Source organism: Equus quagga, chromosome 6, assembly GCF_021613505.1.
Source record: "Equus quagga isolate Etosha38 chromosome 6, UCLA_HA_Equagga_1.0, whole genome shotgun sequence".
Classification (NCBI taxonomy): Eukaryota; Metazoa; Chordata; class Mammalia; order Perissodactyla; family Equidae; genus Equus; species Equus quagga.
The window spans coordinates 85,349,208-85,365,645 of record NC_060272.1 but is presented as its reverse complement, the minus strand read 5'-3'; the positions used below and the strand labels follow the sequence as shown (position 1 = coordinate 85,365,645).

At 41.9% G+C, this 16,438-nt stretch overlaps 1 protein-coding gene across 4 annotated transcripts in view; it reads left to right on the top strand.

The window, feature by feature from the left end:
- The first annotated feature begins 1,308 nt into the window (after positions 1 to 1,308).
- AOPEP (aminopeptidase O (putative)) overlaps positions 1,309 to 16,438 on the top strand; it is a 332,639-nt gene continuing 317,509 nt past the window's right edge. For 2 of the 4 annotated variants that reach the window (XM_046663933.1, XM_046663931.1), the window contains exon 1: positions 1,309 to 1,454. The gene's annotated coding sequence lies outside the window, so the exon portion shown is untranslated. Of the gene's footprint in view, positions 1,455 to 8,964; positions 9,181 to 16,438 lie in introns of those variants that run through there. The other 2 variants (XM_046663935.1, XM_046663934.1) reach the window with 1 other exon arrangement.

The following is a 16,438-nucleotide window of genomic DNA, read 5'->3' as shown; positions in this document are numbered from 1 at the left end:
ATAAAATAACTGCCTGTTTTATTTATTTATTTTTTTAAAAGATTTTATTTTTTTCCTTTTTCTCCCCAAAGCCCCCCGGTACATAGTTGTGTATTCTTCGTTGTGGGTTCCTCTAGTTGTGGCATGTGGGACGCTGCCTCAGCGTGGTCTGACGAGCAGTGCCATGTCCGCGCCCGGGATTCGAACCGACGAAACACTGGGCCGCCTGCAGCGGAGCGCGCGAGCTTAACCACTCGGCCACGGGGCCAGCCCCCTGCCTGTTTTATTTTTAAAGTTGACGCTGTATTATTACGCTGTTTGTTCAGGCCCAAAATATAGGAGTCATTTTTGACTCCTTTCTTTTGCTTATCACTCTTACCTAATCCATCTCCAAGTCCGTCATATCTACCTCCAAATTATTTCTTAAATTTGTTCACTTCTCTCCGTCATTTCTTACTTGGTCATCACAAAAGCCATTGTTCTTTCTGTATCCTTTCTTGCCTCCCAATATTTCATTGTATGCACAGTAGCCAGTGTGATCTTATAAAACCAGATCTTGTCACTCATGCGTTTAAAACCCTTCACTGACTTCCCATTACACTGAAAATCCAAGCCTCTTACAATGACTTAGAAAGGCTCCGCAAGAGGAGGACTCTCCTTGCCTTGTTGATCCCATTTTCTATTCTTCCCCTAGTCCACTTTCTCACTTCCTCAAGGGCACCACCGCATTCTGTCCCCTCCCCATAGCTTTCCAACATGTTGATTCTTCTCTTGGTTGCTCTTCCTCCAGATCTTTACAGAACTGGCTTTTTCTCTTTTCGGTTCAATGATCCTCTTCAGGGGGTGTTTTTTTGATATTTCACACTAAAGGGGCACCCCTCCCCCCTTCAGTTTCTGAGCAACTTATTCTTTTCCTTCCACACACTTGTTATCTGTACGAATGCATATATATTTGTTGAGTTAGTCAATGTTTGCTTTCCCAACTATAAGGTAATCTCCATGCGGGTAGGCACAGTGTCTCTTTTGTTTATCGCTGTACCCTAGATTCTGTAACAGGGTTTTCCTGGCGCACAGTAGGACTTGAATAAATTGTGGTGGAACAAATGAGTATGTAAACAACAGTAACAGCAGAGGCAGAGTAAAGCAAGGAATAGAAAACGCACTTTTGTATTTCAATTACATTTTTTTTAATTAAGTGTCCACAAGATTTTGCAATTAGGAGTATTTTGTTTGGTAACAGGGCAGCCCCACAACACCCCAAACAAATGAGGCTCTTGGCGCGGTCCCAGGCCCGCCGCAGCCCCGCGCCTGCGCAGACCTCCCCGCAGCGGCCCAGCCCAGCTCCTCCCAAGGGGGCGGGCCAGGCAGACGGCGGCCGGGCGCGCGTGGATGACGTCACTCGGCGCGTGCCCGGGTAGCCCGTGGTAACCCCAAGTCTGCGGAAGTGGAGACCGGTGGGCAGGCGGCTGAGACAGGTAACCTGTGCGCTCCCTGTTGGGTCTCTGCCTTTCTCTCCTTCTTCGCCAGGATGGCTGCGGGGACAGCAGCGTCCCGATCTGAAGGCGACCGAGAACGCGCCCCTACCCTCGTCTTTCTTCGGTCGGCCGGGTACACATTCCCCTCAGTCCATCCATCCTGAGGCTAAACCGGTCCTTCCTGGGGACTTGGCTGAGTGGCCACTTCTGCCCGCCTGCGCTCTCGGGGTGGCGTTCGGCGCCGACTCTCCTCTCCCCCGGGGCAGACTCTTCCTCAGCCTACAGTTGCCGCCTCCTTCCTCTCTTGCTTCCCGGCCCACGTGGCCTTCCCCTCTCCGCTCCTAGCCCCACAGGGCTCATCTCTAGGCTTGTTTACGGAGGGAACAGTTTCCGATTCTGTTCGTTTTCTCTCGCAGTGAAACCCATCCACCTCCCATCTCCCCGAGGATCCTTACTGGGAGCACCAAGTTTTGAGTTTTGATGTCTCTAAAGAACATTTCGTTCTCTGTCGGTCTGGAGTTTTGCTCATTAACGCATGTATTTTTTGGCAAAGGGAGTGGTGCAGTAATGTGAAAATCTGTTGTGATAATAGATGATCTAACGGGGTCTAATCAACTGTTGAGATGGGTGGAACAGTTACAGCGTTTCATTAAAATGGTCCTCCTTCTTGGATTTCTTTTTGGTTTTCAAGCAGTGATGACAATTATCCTTGCCCAGTTAGCCATCGAAATAAATAAGCAGCAGAACCCCACTAGCAATGTTAGGACCCCCCGAAAAATAATAGGATTCATATTGTTGATAAAGGAATACAGATTGTTAACAAATCCAACCAGAATAGATATGGGAGGAAAAGCAGGATTCTGAAATCTTTTATCTGATTGATGGTTTGGTTTTGTATTTTCTTGTACTTTTACTATGTTCCTTTTCTTTTGAGGAAGATTAGCCCTGAGCTAACATCTGCTGCCACTACTCTTTTTGCTGAGGAAGACTGTCCCTGAGCTAACATCCGTGCCTGTTCTCCTCTGCTTTGTATGTGGGATGCCTGGCACAGCATGGCTTGATAAGCAGTGCATAAGTTGGTGGCTGGGATCAGAACCGGTGAACCCTGGGCTGCCGAAGTGGAGCTCATGCACTTAACCACTACACCACCAGGCCAGCCCATTACATTTCATTTGTGAATAGTACATACCCCACTTCATATAATTCTGAGAAGCTTGTGAATGACTTGTTCATTGCTAAGATTGGGTTCTTCTTATATTTGAGGGACAAAGTGTAATAAGGTTAGGGAGTAACAGTAGTTGCCCTTTGTTGACCTTCTACTGTATCACAGGGACTGTGTTAAACATGTTGCATGTGGTTTCTCCTTAGCTTACGCAACAACCTTCTGAGTTAGGAATTATTATTATTATTATTTTAAATTAAAATTTTTTATTGAGGTGTAATTGATATATAACATTATGTTAGTTTCAAGTGTACAACATAATGCTTTGGTATCTATATATTGTGAAGTGAGCACCACAATAAGTCTAGTTAACATCAGTCACAATATATAGCTACAAAATTTTTTTTCTTGTGATGGGAACTTTTAAGTTCTACTCTGTTAACAACTTTCCAATATACAATACAGTATTATTAACTATAGTCACCATGGTGTACGTTAGATCCCCATGTTTTATTTATTTTATAACTGGAAGTTTTCACCTTTTGACACCTTTCGCTTGCTTCACCCACCTCAGACCCCCCCACCCCTCTGGCAACCACCAATTCCTTCTCTGTTTGTATGACATCATTTTTTTTTTTTAGATCCTACATATGAGTGAGATCTTGCAGTATTTCTCTGTCTGACCTATTTCGTTAGCATAATGCCCTTAAGGTCCATCCATATTGTCACAAATGGCAAGATTTCATTCTTTTTTATGGCTGAATAATATTCCATTGTGTATGCATACCACGTTTTCTTTGTCTATTCATCCGTCAGTAGGCACTTCTCAGTTTACAGAGAGGGAAACTAAGGTTCAATTATGTGAAATTAACTTGCCAAAAATTCTTAGTAACTAAATGGTGGAGCCAGGCTTTAAGTTCAGGTCTGTGTATGACTTCAAAGTCTGTACTTTTTTTTTCTTTTTTTGAGGAAGATTAGCCTTGAGCTAACATCTACCACCAATCCTCCTCGTTTTGCTGGACAAGATTGGCCCTGAGCTAACATCCGTGCTCATCTTCCTCTGCTTTATATGTGGGATGCCTGCCACGGTGTAGCTTCGTAAGTGGTGTGTAGGTCTGCACCTGGGATCTGAACCTGCGAACCCCAGGCCACCAAAGTGGAGTGTGAATTTAACTGCTCTGCCACTGGGCTGTCCCCTGTACTTTTTTTTTTTTAAACAACTCTACTATTAATGATCAAATTCTAGGCTTTTTACAATAGTCACATAATTCCGAGTGAACATGATTGTTCACTCATCTATCCAAATGATTTGACACTTTCTAATATCTTTAATATTAAGTTCTCACATACCCAGAGTTAAAACACGTAGAAAGCTTCATTTATGCTCTACCTACACACATACCTTCCTTATTTTTGAGAATGAGATAAATGGCAGATAGGATTGCTCAGGATGACTCTTCTGTTTGGGGCCCTCAGGGAAGGAGTAGTTTTGGATAGTTGGAAGTTTTACCCCTGGGGCCAGCCCTGTGGCCGAGTGGTTGAGTTCTCGCTCCGTCTTGGCTGCCCATGGTTTCACAGGTTTGGCTCCTGGGCGTGGACATGACACCGCTCATCGAGCCACGCTGAGGTGACGTCCCAAATAGCAGAGCCAGAAGGACCTATAACTAGAAGATGGGGGGCTTTGGGGAGAAGGAGAAATAAAAAAAAAAAAGAAGATTGGTAATAGAAATAGAAATAGAAAGGGAAAATCATATTGACTGTTTTGCATGGAAAATTCTTGAATGCACTTAACAATTCCTTGCCTTTTTTTTTTTTTTAGATACCTGCAGCTTCTTAATTTTACCAATTTTTTTTCTCTGTCTCACCTATTTCATTAGCATAATGCCCTCAAGGTCCATCCATGTTGTTGCAAATGGCAAGATTTCGTTTTTTTATGGGTTTGTAATATGCCATTATATATATATATATATATGTGTATATATATATATATATACTCTGCAATTTCTTTATCCATTCATCCATTGATGGACACTTAGGTTGTTTCCAAGTCTTGGCTATTGTAAATAGTGCTGCAATGAACATGGGGGGCGGTGCATATAACTTTTTCTTTTTCCTGAGGAAGACTGGCCCTGAGCTAACATCCGTGCCCATCTTCCTCTACTTTATATGTGGGATTCCTGCCACAGCATGGCTTGCCAAGCGGTGCCATGTCTCCACCCGGGATCTGAACTGGCGAACCCTGGGCTGCTGAAGCAGAGCGTGGTGAACCTAACTGCTGCGCCACCAGGCTGGCCCGTGCGTATAACTTTTTGAGTTAGCGTTTTCATTTTCTTCAGATAAATACCCAGAAGTGGAATAGTTGGATCGTATGGTGGTTGTATTTTTAGTTTTTGAGGAACCTCCATACTGTTTTCCATAGTGGCTGTACCAGTTTACATTCCCACCAGCAGTGTATGAGGGTTCTCTTTTTGCCACATCCTCTCCAACACTTGTTATTTCTAGTCTTTTTGTTAATAACCATTCTAACAGGTGTGAAGTGGTGTCTCATTGTGGTTTTGATTTGCACTTCCCTGATGATTAATGATGTAGAGCATCTTCTCATATATTTGTTGGCCATCTTTGTGTCTTCCTTGGGAAAATGTCAATTCAGATCCTCTCATTTTTTTAATCAGATTGTTTGTTTTTTTGATATTGAGTTGTATGAGTTCTTTATATATTTTGGATATTAGCCACTCGTCAGATACATGATTCACAAATACTTTGTCGCATTCGGTAGGTTGCCTTTTCATTTTGTTGGTGGTTTCCTTGCAGAAGCTTTTTAGTTTGATGTAGTCTCACTTGTTTATTTTTTGCTTTTGTTGCTTTTGATTGGTGTCAGATTAAAAAAATCATCGCCAAGATGTATGTCAAGGAGCTTACTGCCTAAGTTTTCTCCTAGGAGTTTTATGGTTTCAGGTCTTACGTTCAAGTCATTAATCTGTTTTAAGTTAATTTTTGTGTATGGTGTGAGGTCGTGGTCCAGTTTCACACTTTTGCATGTGGCTGTCCAGATTTCCCAACACCATTCATTGAAGAGACTGTCCTTTACCCATCGTGTAGTCTTGGCTCCTTTGTCATAAATTCGTTGACTGTATGTACATGGGTTTATTTCTGGGCTCTGTTAATTAATCTGTGTGTCTGTTTTCATGTGAATTATGCCTCTTCATACTTCCTCATTCGTGTGGTGTTAACTTAACACTTAGCGATTTGCTTTGAATGTGAGCTCCTAGAAGACAGGGATGAAGATGTCAACTGAAATAACATTGTTACTGAACTGTGAGCAAAATACTGGGTAACGATGTTCAACTGAAGCTTGAGCGTACGTTATAATGTTATTTTTCTTCTCACCTAATATTTAGTCTAAAAATAGTAAGGAAATTAATAATAATGATAACATCGCCTAGTATTTGTATGGTATTTACGGATGTCAGACGTTGTTCCAAGCGCTTTACCTATGAAGTAGGTACTGTCGTTGTTCTGTTTTACAGATGAAGAAACTGAGGCACAGAGAAATTAAATGAATTGTTAAAATTATGATGCTGGTTGGTGGTGAAATTGGAGTTTGAACCTAGGCTCTCTGGCTCCAGAGATGGTTTATTCTAAGTTTTGAGTTGACCCTTGGGTCAATATCGACCTTGCCGTGTAAATTGTTTTACCTGCCACATTCTTCCTGTACCCTCTCTTTTTATATGATCTTTAAAACAGAATGTTAACCTCTGAGTTTAGCAGGCAATGGAAGAGCAACTGAACCCAAACTGTCAGAAGGGTAACAGGTGCCTCTCATTTGATTGCTCTGATAGCATTTTAATGGAATTCAGACTGCGTTTTCACAGCTTAGTTCCTATTATCTTTCTGTGAGAGCCTTGTCTTTGAAAAGCAGATCCTGAAACTTTTTATGATCTCATATCGCATGTATATTGTGTTGGTGTTTGACTTTAGATATTGTATGATTTCCACACTACTGTTGTGTGGGTAGAAAGAGCTTTTTCTTTCTAATGTTATTAACTGTCACAATGGTTTATGGCTCACTCATTTTGTTGCTAACTCCTTTCTCTGTGTGCTTGATTCTTGAAGAAATTATTTTGAAATAGCATTTTTATATACATAATCAATTTCATTATAATTTTTTCTTGGCTTTTTCTTTTGCTTACATTTTATTTCTTTGACACTTGCAATTTAGGTTTAGTTTTTGAAACTTATGGGAATCAGAATATGCTTGATATATTTTGGCTGCAAAGGAGACATACCAGCCTGTTTCTTTTGGCACCAATAATATCTTGTGTATGTAGCAAGTATGGTGCATATTTGGAGGTATGAGCTGTCTGAGTAATGTCTTGTAGAAATAGAACTATAGAATGAAAAGAGTTCAGAGTTCTTACATATATCGCTTTTACCCTTCATTCAGCAGCTGGGCATCTGAAACCTGGGATGATTAAATGATTTGCCTATATTCATACAGTATTAAAATCCTTTTTTTTAAAAGATTGGCACCTGAGCTAACATCTGTTCCCAATCTTTTTTTTTCTTCTTCTTCGTCTCCCCAAAGCCCCCCAGCACGTAGTTGTATATTCTAGTTGTAGGTCCTTCTGGTTGTGCTATGTGGGACGTCACCTCAGCATGAGCAGTGCTGTGTCTGCGCCCGGGATCCGAACCGGCGAAACCCTGGGCCACCAAAGCAGAGTGCGCGAACTCAACCACTTAGCCACTGGGCTGGCCCCTAAAATCCATTTTTAAAAAAAGAATACCAATGTTCTGTGTTCTTTTGAATCATACCTCATTGTATTTGTGTAGCATCCTTACTTGTAAAAGGAAATGCCCAAGTTTTTTCTTATATGTGCTGAGTTATCATTCTTCTTATAGTAATATGTTCTGTGTGAGAGAGAATGGCCTGAATTAGACAGGTTCCAGAGAGAATGAACTGATGTGATGGATCCAAGAGATACTTAAATTAAATTGATAGGACTTTGCAATTGTTTATGTGTAGGTGAGAGTAAGAAATCTGGGATGATCCCCAGGGTTCTAGGTTGGGTAACTGTGTAGATGGTGGTGTCGTTCACTAGGAAAACTTAGTTAGTCAGAGCTGGATGTATGATTTGAAGTGACTAGAGCATGGATTGCATAAGCAAGTGAGAAAGATTGAAGCTAAAGCTCAGGACACACCCACATCTAAGAAGTGGGGTAAGGAAGGGCCAAAGAGGTAGGAAGATACAGAGGAGAGAATGGTATTGCAGATATCGAAAGAGGAGAGGATTTTCAGGAGGGCGTGGTAATCTGTGTTAATACTCCCAAATTGAGCACTGAAAGACCTTGCTGAAGTCAATCACTAGGAAGTCGTTTGCCTCCCTTGGAGTTTTATTGGCATGGTAGGGATGTGTGCAGGGAGTCAGTGGGCTGAAAGGGAGGTGGAGTAATGGGGATAGGAGTGAAGTCTGTTCTAAGGAACTGGGCTGTGAGGAGAGAGAGAACTGAGTTGGAGTTGTGGAAGGAAGGAAGAGTTTATGTTCATTTGTGATTTTGTGTTTTTCTCTAAGAAGAGATTGGAATGTTTCCTTATTTCTGAGGTGAAAAGGGCTGAGCAAGAGGAAGCAGTTGAGGTGTAGAGTATGCAGGGGACTGCGTGACTGAGGAAGCAGGGTCCCAGAGGGGGCCAGTGAGAAACGGTATCCAGAGCACAGGCCGTGATAGGGTGCGCTGGGACCAGAGGCCACTTCTCTCCTGGGATGGGTGGGGAGAAGGCTGGGGATGGATGTAAATCAGTTCATAGGATGGGGAAGGAATGTGTGGAAGTTCTTGTCTGATGGGAGCAAAGTGCCTTAAGTGAAGCAAGTAAATTTGCTGATATTGAGGGTTGATTTGGTGGAGGGAGGATTGAGGGGAATGGTAGAAGTTTAGCATGGTCAAAACTACAGAAAATAAGCTGGGAAAAGCCAGGAGCTGAGGGGATGACTAGAGAGATGTGAAGCGTTGCCCGCCTGGTAATGCCGAGGGTCCCGCTGAGGTTGGAATCTGTGAATATGTAGTGTCAACCATTTTGGTGCTTGTGTGATATTCATATTGGTTTGTTTTGCTTTTGTTGAGCTCAGTACACCAAGTTTAGAGAGAGAAAATTTGAATGATTCACTTGGTTGAAGATTTGGTTTTTTAGAACAGGTGTATCAGAAGGATGAAAGGGCAAGAGAATTGAGGTTAAAATGTTCTAAGACTGATTAAAGAAATGGACCACATTATTGAAGAGGGCCAGAGAGGAGAGACTCCCAACTTCAGAAACATTGTTAATTCTCTCTTGTAGGGACTGTCCTGTGCGTTGTAGCAGAGCACCCCTGGCTTCTGCCTACTAGATGCCAACAGCAGGTCCCTCCAGTTGTGACAATCAGAAATTCCTCCAGACATTGCCAAATGTCCTCTGAGCAGCAGAATCACCCCTTATTGGAACTGCTGCCTAGAGTCAGAAGGAGCTGATGGATTGGCGATAGTGGACAAGACGAGGACCTGGAGTCTCAAAGACATAAGTCAAAGGATTGGCAAGTAAGCAAGGGAAAGAGTAGGGAGAACAGGGGGCCGTGTTCTGAAATTGGACCGTGGAAATTAGCTGTTTCAGAGGTGTGGCTGTTCCAAGGAATGAAAATGGCAGGAACGAACCATTGGTTTGCTGAGTGGAGTGAAGGCGAAGGTTGTTGGCACTGAGTAGGTGATTTTGGGAGAGAGAGAAAGTAGCTAGCCTGTGGTTATGGAGCAAGTTGGAAAAGCAGCCATGAGGTGAAAGCAGAACCAAGACTTTCTAGATGTTTCCTTACTCTCCCCATTAATCATTTCTCAACTCTTTTCCTAACATTACCGCTTCCCTGAACTTGTACCTGCCTCCTGTAGTGTTTTAAAAAGTCATGGAATTTATCTAGCTTATTTTCTGTAGTATTTTTTAGGTGAGTAGTTCTTTTTCGTTTCTTTCTCAGTATTTTCTTGATCTGATTTTGTGATCCTTTACCTCAAAGTATACTACTTTTCAAGAGACTCTGGTTCTGTGCTGTGTGACCTAAGTTCAGAGCGTGTCTCTTGCATTCGGGCATCTCGTGAAGTCTGCTGTCTTTGGCAGGAGAAATGGCCACACAGCCTTAACTCTTACAGCCTCTTAGAAGTATTCTTTCCCCCTGCCTTTGCTCCCTGGACCCCTAGTTTGTTTTCTTTTGCTCTTTATTGTTTCATATTTGTTTTTAACGTATAATTATATGTATGTACAGTGTTAGTTGAGAAGTACTTGCTGTGGACTCAGTATGCAGGCCACATACTGCTGGTAGATCATGCCTGTAAACGCTCTTTCCTGTGTACATTATGCCTTTAGATGCTCATACTTCCAGGGGAACTTGTTTTTTTTACCTTGTCTTAATGAACTTACCCTACATTGTTCATCAAGAAAAAATGGGTACTAAGTCCCACCCCTTTTACAAAGCATTAAAAAAAAATCTCCACAGGTACAAGCTGACCGAGGTTTTATTATTATATCACGTGTTGTTATTGCAAAATGGGAAGTAGGTGGCATTAAAAGCCATGACATTGTCACTTGATTTTCATACAAATTATTTTTTGTGGAAGCTGATCTATTTGATACCGTGTAAAAAGCAGCTTCTGGTATTAGTGATTAATGATGATATTTTGTTTATTTATTTATTTATGTATTTGAGGAAGATTAGCCCTGAGCTAACTACTGCCAATCCTCCTCTTTTTGCTGAGGAAGACTGGCCCTGAGCTAACATCCATGCCCATCTTCCTCTGCTTTATACGTGGGACGCCTACTACAGCATGGCTTTTTGCCAAGTGGTGCCATGTCGGCACCCGGGATCCAAACCGGCGAACCCCAGGCCACCTAGAAGCGGAACGTGCGAACTTAACTGCTGCCCCACCAGGCCGGCCCCTAACAATGATATTTTATGACCTTGTTTCCATACTTAAGTATGAGGATTTCTAAGAAGATTAATTTATTACCTCAATGAAGAATGAGAACCAATTTTTCACATGGACCTGATTTGTTTTGGTGTTTAGGATCTAGCACCTCAAAGAATGGACATTCGTGCTAAGCGTAGAAAGCATGCTAAAAGACAACACTTTGTCAGAGAAGTTGTGCTTTAAAAAGCAGCGTCAGCGCTGCATCCCCTCAGTTGCTCTCTCTTGGCAGACGACACTCAGGGAGTGCTGTGTTCAGTCTGCAGCCACGCTCAGTACTTGGACAGATCTAAGCTTCCTCAGTGGTCACCCTGGAGCAGATGCATGCCTAGGGACTTCGACTATTGTTTCTAACAAATCTTTTCGATTTGGAACATGGCTTAAGGTCTTTTCTAATAGAGTGTTTTAGGTTCTGCTAATACCATGGTTACAGTCTGTGTTGTGTTTAGTCGTTTACTTACAATGATTTAAGAAAGTCGTATTTTTTTTTACAGTACATGGTAAATTATTAATGTTATACAGTATTTGCAACATTTAACTAGCCAACACTTTAAAAACTTCCTTCTCCACTGGTGTAGTTCTGTATTTGTTCTTTGGCTTACACTTTTTCGTTAAGCGTGTATTGAAGCCTCAAAGAAAAACAAACTATTTAATCTTACCTTTAAAACTTCCTAATTAATTTTAACATGATCTCCAAGTTAAGTGATAGTTATATGTTTGAATTTAAAAGACAGTTGAGCTCCTGAAGATCTTCTCAAGATATTTAAGCTATATCAAATGCACTTTCTTATCTTGTTCCCAAATGCCTTCCAATTTCTAGAAATTTGTTGAAATCTTTTCTTGGGAAGGATGAACTGAATACTTGTTCATTTCACCACTTAGAACCTGATGCTGGGAGAATATTTTAACCCTTGATGAGATGGATTTGAAAGCCATTTAGAGAGAATGGGACATGTATTTGTAGTGTGCAAATTCTGAACCTATCTCTGAATGGAGAAATCTGTGTTATATGTTTATTCCCACAAAGGACCAGAATGTAAATATTGAGATCTGAATGCTTCTGATATTTCTAGAGAATCCCTGAGTTTATAGTTGACCTAATTGTGCCTCTAGATGCAGTACTCTTTGCTGAGTTGTCTGTACAGCTGTAGCCCTGTGACAATCACCAAATAAATCACTAAATGGAGGGAGCCTGTCTTGATTTCCGGCTAAAGGAAGTGTACATCCTTAAGACAGGAACAGAGGGACCTCTTGCCCTTCCTACAGCTTTCCTGCTGTAGGAAGTATAGTTTCCTATGGAGGACAGACTGTTGATGTAGGGGAGGAAGTGAGGGCTGTAGGATCAGGCAGAGGCCAGGAGTCGGGGGAGGGATAGAAAGGGTGTTTATCCCTGGAGCTGCCAAGAAAGGACAAGCTTATCACCCACCTATAAGTTTTGAATGATGGGAACTTTCTGAAGATACTCAGCGGCAAGAGCCCTACACAAGAAGCCCTACAGCAAGCAGAGCATTTGCCAGTTGGAGCCATTTTTTAGCATCATTGAACTCCATAGTGAATACTAAATGGTGCTGGTTGGGAGGAGACCAGAGTTAGATCAAGCCAATGGTTCTCAAAATCTGGCCTCTGGACCAGCAGTATTAGTATCACCTGGAACTTGTTAGAAATGCAAATTCCTGGAGCCCAGTAGTTTGTGTTTTAACAAGATCTTCAGATGATTCTTAGTGCACATCAAGTTTGAAAACCACTGGCGTAGGAAATTCAAGTGGTTGAGAGCCATTTTGCCTAATTGTGGTGGCAAAGTCACAGTGTTGGGAAGGAATGAGTGAAAACTTCATTGCATGCTGGGACATCCTTTAATCCTTATGTAGGGATGGCCTTCCTCTTACAGATTATGCTGTGTTTCAAGTTGAAGGGCAGAAGAGATACTGGTGTCTTCACTGTAGATATGAGTAACAGGTAACACTTCTCTTATAGGTAGAGAATACCCCCATTCATGGCTGCAATTCACTCTGGAATCTAAATTCTACCAGACTGTAGTGGGAAAGAGTTTTTCACCTTGCCTCCTTTTACATTTTAAATACTTATTTTCTTGATTCTTTCTTTTTTTTTTTTTTTTAAAGATTTTATTTTTTCCTTTTTCTCCCCAAAGCCCCCCGGTACATAGTTGTGTATTCTTCGTTGTGGGTTCTTCTAGTTGTGGCATATGGGACGCTGCCTCAGCGTGGTTTGATGAGCAGTGCCATGTCCGCGCCCAGGATTCGAACCAACGAAACACTGGGCCGCCTGCAGCGGAGCACGCGAACCCAACCACTCGGCCACGGGGCCAGCCCCTCTTTTTTTTTTTTTTTTTGTATTTTATATATCCAATGACCTGTGAGAATCCTGTGTCCATGGCTTTATGATAGCAAAAGTTCGTTCCAGTAGGTAAGCGGCTCAGAAGCATTGGGGTATGTAAGAATTACCTGGACCTCTTCTTTATTTATTTACGTATTTTGGTGAGGAAGATTTGCCCTGAGCTGACATTGGTTGCGAATCTTCCTCTTTTTTTTTTTTAGCTTGAGAAAGACTATCCCTGAGCTAACGCCTGTGCCGGTCTTCCTGTATTTTGTACGTGGGTCATTGCCCCAGCATGGCTGACGAGTGGTGTAGGTCCATGCCCGAGATCTGAACCCATGAACCAGGATCAGAGCTGCCAAAGTGGAGTGCATTGAGCTCAGCCACTGTGCCACGGGGCTGGACCTGGACATCTCATTTAAAATGTGGATTATTGGCCCCTATCCCTGGAGATTCTGATTTCATAGATCTGACATAGTGTCCAAGAATCTGGATTTTCAACAAGTACCACGCCCACCAGCCTGCCCTTTCCCAGTTGATTCTGGTGTGTGTGGTCCTCACACCAAACTTTGAGAAACACTGTGCTAGACACTAACACATTGCTAGTAGCTGCCTGAATGTTTAGTACTCCCTGGGAAGTTGTACAGAGATGCTTGGGATAAAATTCTTTGAGAAATCATGAGTAGTCTCCCTAGGTTAAAAATGCCCCTGAAGACCACTTTGACAGTGTAATATAATAACACAAAAACCAGGGGCCGGCTCCGTGGCTGAGTGGTTAAGTTGGCGCGCTCTGCTGCGGTGGCCCAGGGTTCGGATCCTGGGCACTGACATGGCACCGCTCATCAGGCCACGTTGAGGCAGCGTCCCACATCCCACAACTAGAAGGACCTGCAACTAAGATATACAACTTTGTACATGGGGGGTTTGGGGAGATAAAGCAGAAAAAAAAAAAATATTGGCAACAGTTGTTAGCCCAGGTGCCAATCTTTAAAGAAAAAAAAAAACCAATCAGACTTAAACATTTTGTAGTTATAGTATAATTATAGTTAGTATAGTTTTAGTTAGTAAAATATAGTATAATTATGTAGTATAATTAATATTTTTGGAATAATCTTTAGAAAGCTTATCTTTACAGTTATGGAGCTGCATATTAAAGCTTCACACAGTCAAAGAATAATTAACTTGAGAAAATACGGGGAAAGTATATCTTTTCACAGTCCCCGACCCATGTGCTAGAAGCCTAAAAGGCATCAAGAATGTCCACGAGCCTACAGGCTCGTACCCTAAGTCCACTGTCAGGGGCAGGAGCCGATTTATCTGAAATGATTTATGATTTTTTCCTGCATAGAACTATAAAAAAATTGTTATATCTAGCTTTCAGAAAAATGATTAATGAGGGCAGGAAGCATTTCTCTCTCTTTTTTTCTGTTTTCTTTAGAGAGCGCCTCCACTTACTGTCTCTCCCTGTGCCTTGCTTCTCCAGCATTCAGTTAGGGCTCCTTGACATGGATCAGAACAAAGACAGTGGCATGTTCTTGTTTCACCTCCTTAGAATGGATAACTACCAACAGAGGTAGCTGTTCCCTCTTTTCAGTGGGGTAAGGAAGTGAAAAAGAGAGCGGTTAAATGTTCCAGTGTCTGCACTGTGATCTTTTTTTGAAGGGAGGGTTGTGTAATGCTATGCCCCTTCAGGAGTAGGGGTAAGCTCCTCTTAGGAAGCTGTTTCAAACCACCCACGGTACTAATATGTATTGATTTCCCTAAAAGTAGTAATACACTTAGAAAGGGAGAATGGGAATAGTGGAAAAGAAACTAAATCTCCATCTGTCAAAAGAAACTCAATAATGCCAAAAATGCATAACTCAAAAAATAACAGCATAAGGCTATTTTTTAGTAATATGGAGGTTGTGACAGGGCTGGTGGCCCCTCCTTTAATTGGCCCTAAGGAGTGAGTGGATCTAGGGTTCAGAGGAGGGCATGGCAGAAGTCAGTTGTTTTTTATTATCAACATTTTAGTACTACTTAATTTTATTTTTAACAGTGTGTATGTTCTTTTGCTTAAAATGAGAAATAATTAGGGGCCAGCCCCGTGGCTGAGTGGTTAAAGTTCCATGTGCTCTGCTTAGGTGGCCTGGGTTTGAGTGTTTGGATCTTGGGTATGGACCTATCCCACTCATCAGCCATGCTGTGGAGGTGTCCCACATACAAAGTAGAGGAAGATTGGCACAGATGTTAGCTCAGGACGAATCTTCTTAGCAAAAACAAAAATCAAAATAATTAAATTTGAAAATATGGATGTTCTGTACAGAGTTTGGTGTTTTTGAGTAAAGTTTGACTTTTTTAGTTCAATTTTCTAGTGAAGGGCAGAGCTGAAGGAGGCTTTTCAGGATAATTAAGCCAATTAAATATGGAAACAGCCCTTTAATTAATCAACCAATCTAACTGTTGGTATTGTAAGCACCACATAGACCCAAGAGTAAGGTCGCCAGATTTAGCAAACAAAAATAACTATGTCCCATGCAGTATTTGAGACATACTTATACCAAAGTATTATTTGTTGTTTATCTGAAATTCAAATTCAACTTGGCATTGTGTATTTTATCTAACAGCTGTATCCAAGAAATAGTTAATTTGTGAAAATTCTTAGAATGGAACTGTCTCATTCAACTTGGAGGTATGGGATCTAATGCACTTTGCTGTGCTTTTTTTTTTAATTGGTTTTTTAATTTTAATTTTTTTTTTTTAAAGATTGGTACCTGAGCTAACATCTGTTGCCAATCTCCTTTTCTTTATTTTTCTTCTTCTTCTCCCCAAAGCCCCCCAGTACATAGTTGTATATTCTAGTTGTAGGTCCTTCTGGTTGTGCTACGTGGGACGCCGCCTCAGCATGGCCTGATGAGTGGTGCTAGGTCTGCACCCAGGATCTGAACTGGCGAAACCCTGGGCTCCCGAAGCGAGCACATGAACTTAACTATTTGGCCAGAGGGCGGCCCCTCTGCTGTGCTTTTAATGAGCAGTTTTTGACCTAGGATTGGACTTTGCTTCATCAATAGAGTGAAGTCCTAAGAGTCTAGGATCTGGAGCCAGACCATATGAATCTAAATTTCACCCTTCCATCTAGTAACTGCAAGCTTAGGGAAGTATCTTAACCTCTCTGGGCCTTAATTTACTCATCTGTAAAATGGAAATGATAGACCTACCTTATAGGATAGTGGGGAGAAAATGCAATAATGACTTAATGTGCCTAGCCTGTCTCATACCAAGCACCCAATAGATGTTAGATGCAGTTGCTAATTGTTGCTGATGCTAGTGTATAAAGGTCAAGTGCTTTCTCAAAGATTTCTGAATAGCCCAGAGGAGTTCTGAATTGACTGAATCCCCAAAGGGGAAAGACTCTGGTCTAGTTGGTTTCTATAAGGTGTTCTAGATGCGTGTTGCTTGCTTACGGCCGACATGTTGAAGACTCTGGTCTGGTTGGTTTCTATAAGGTGTTCTAGATGCGTGTTGCTTGCTT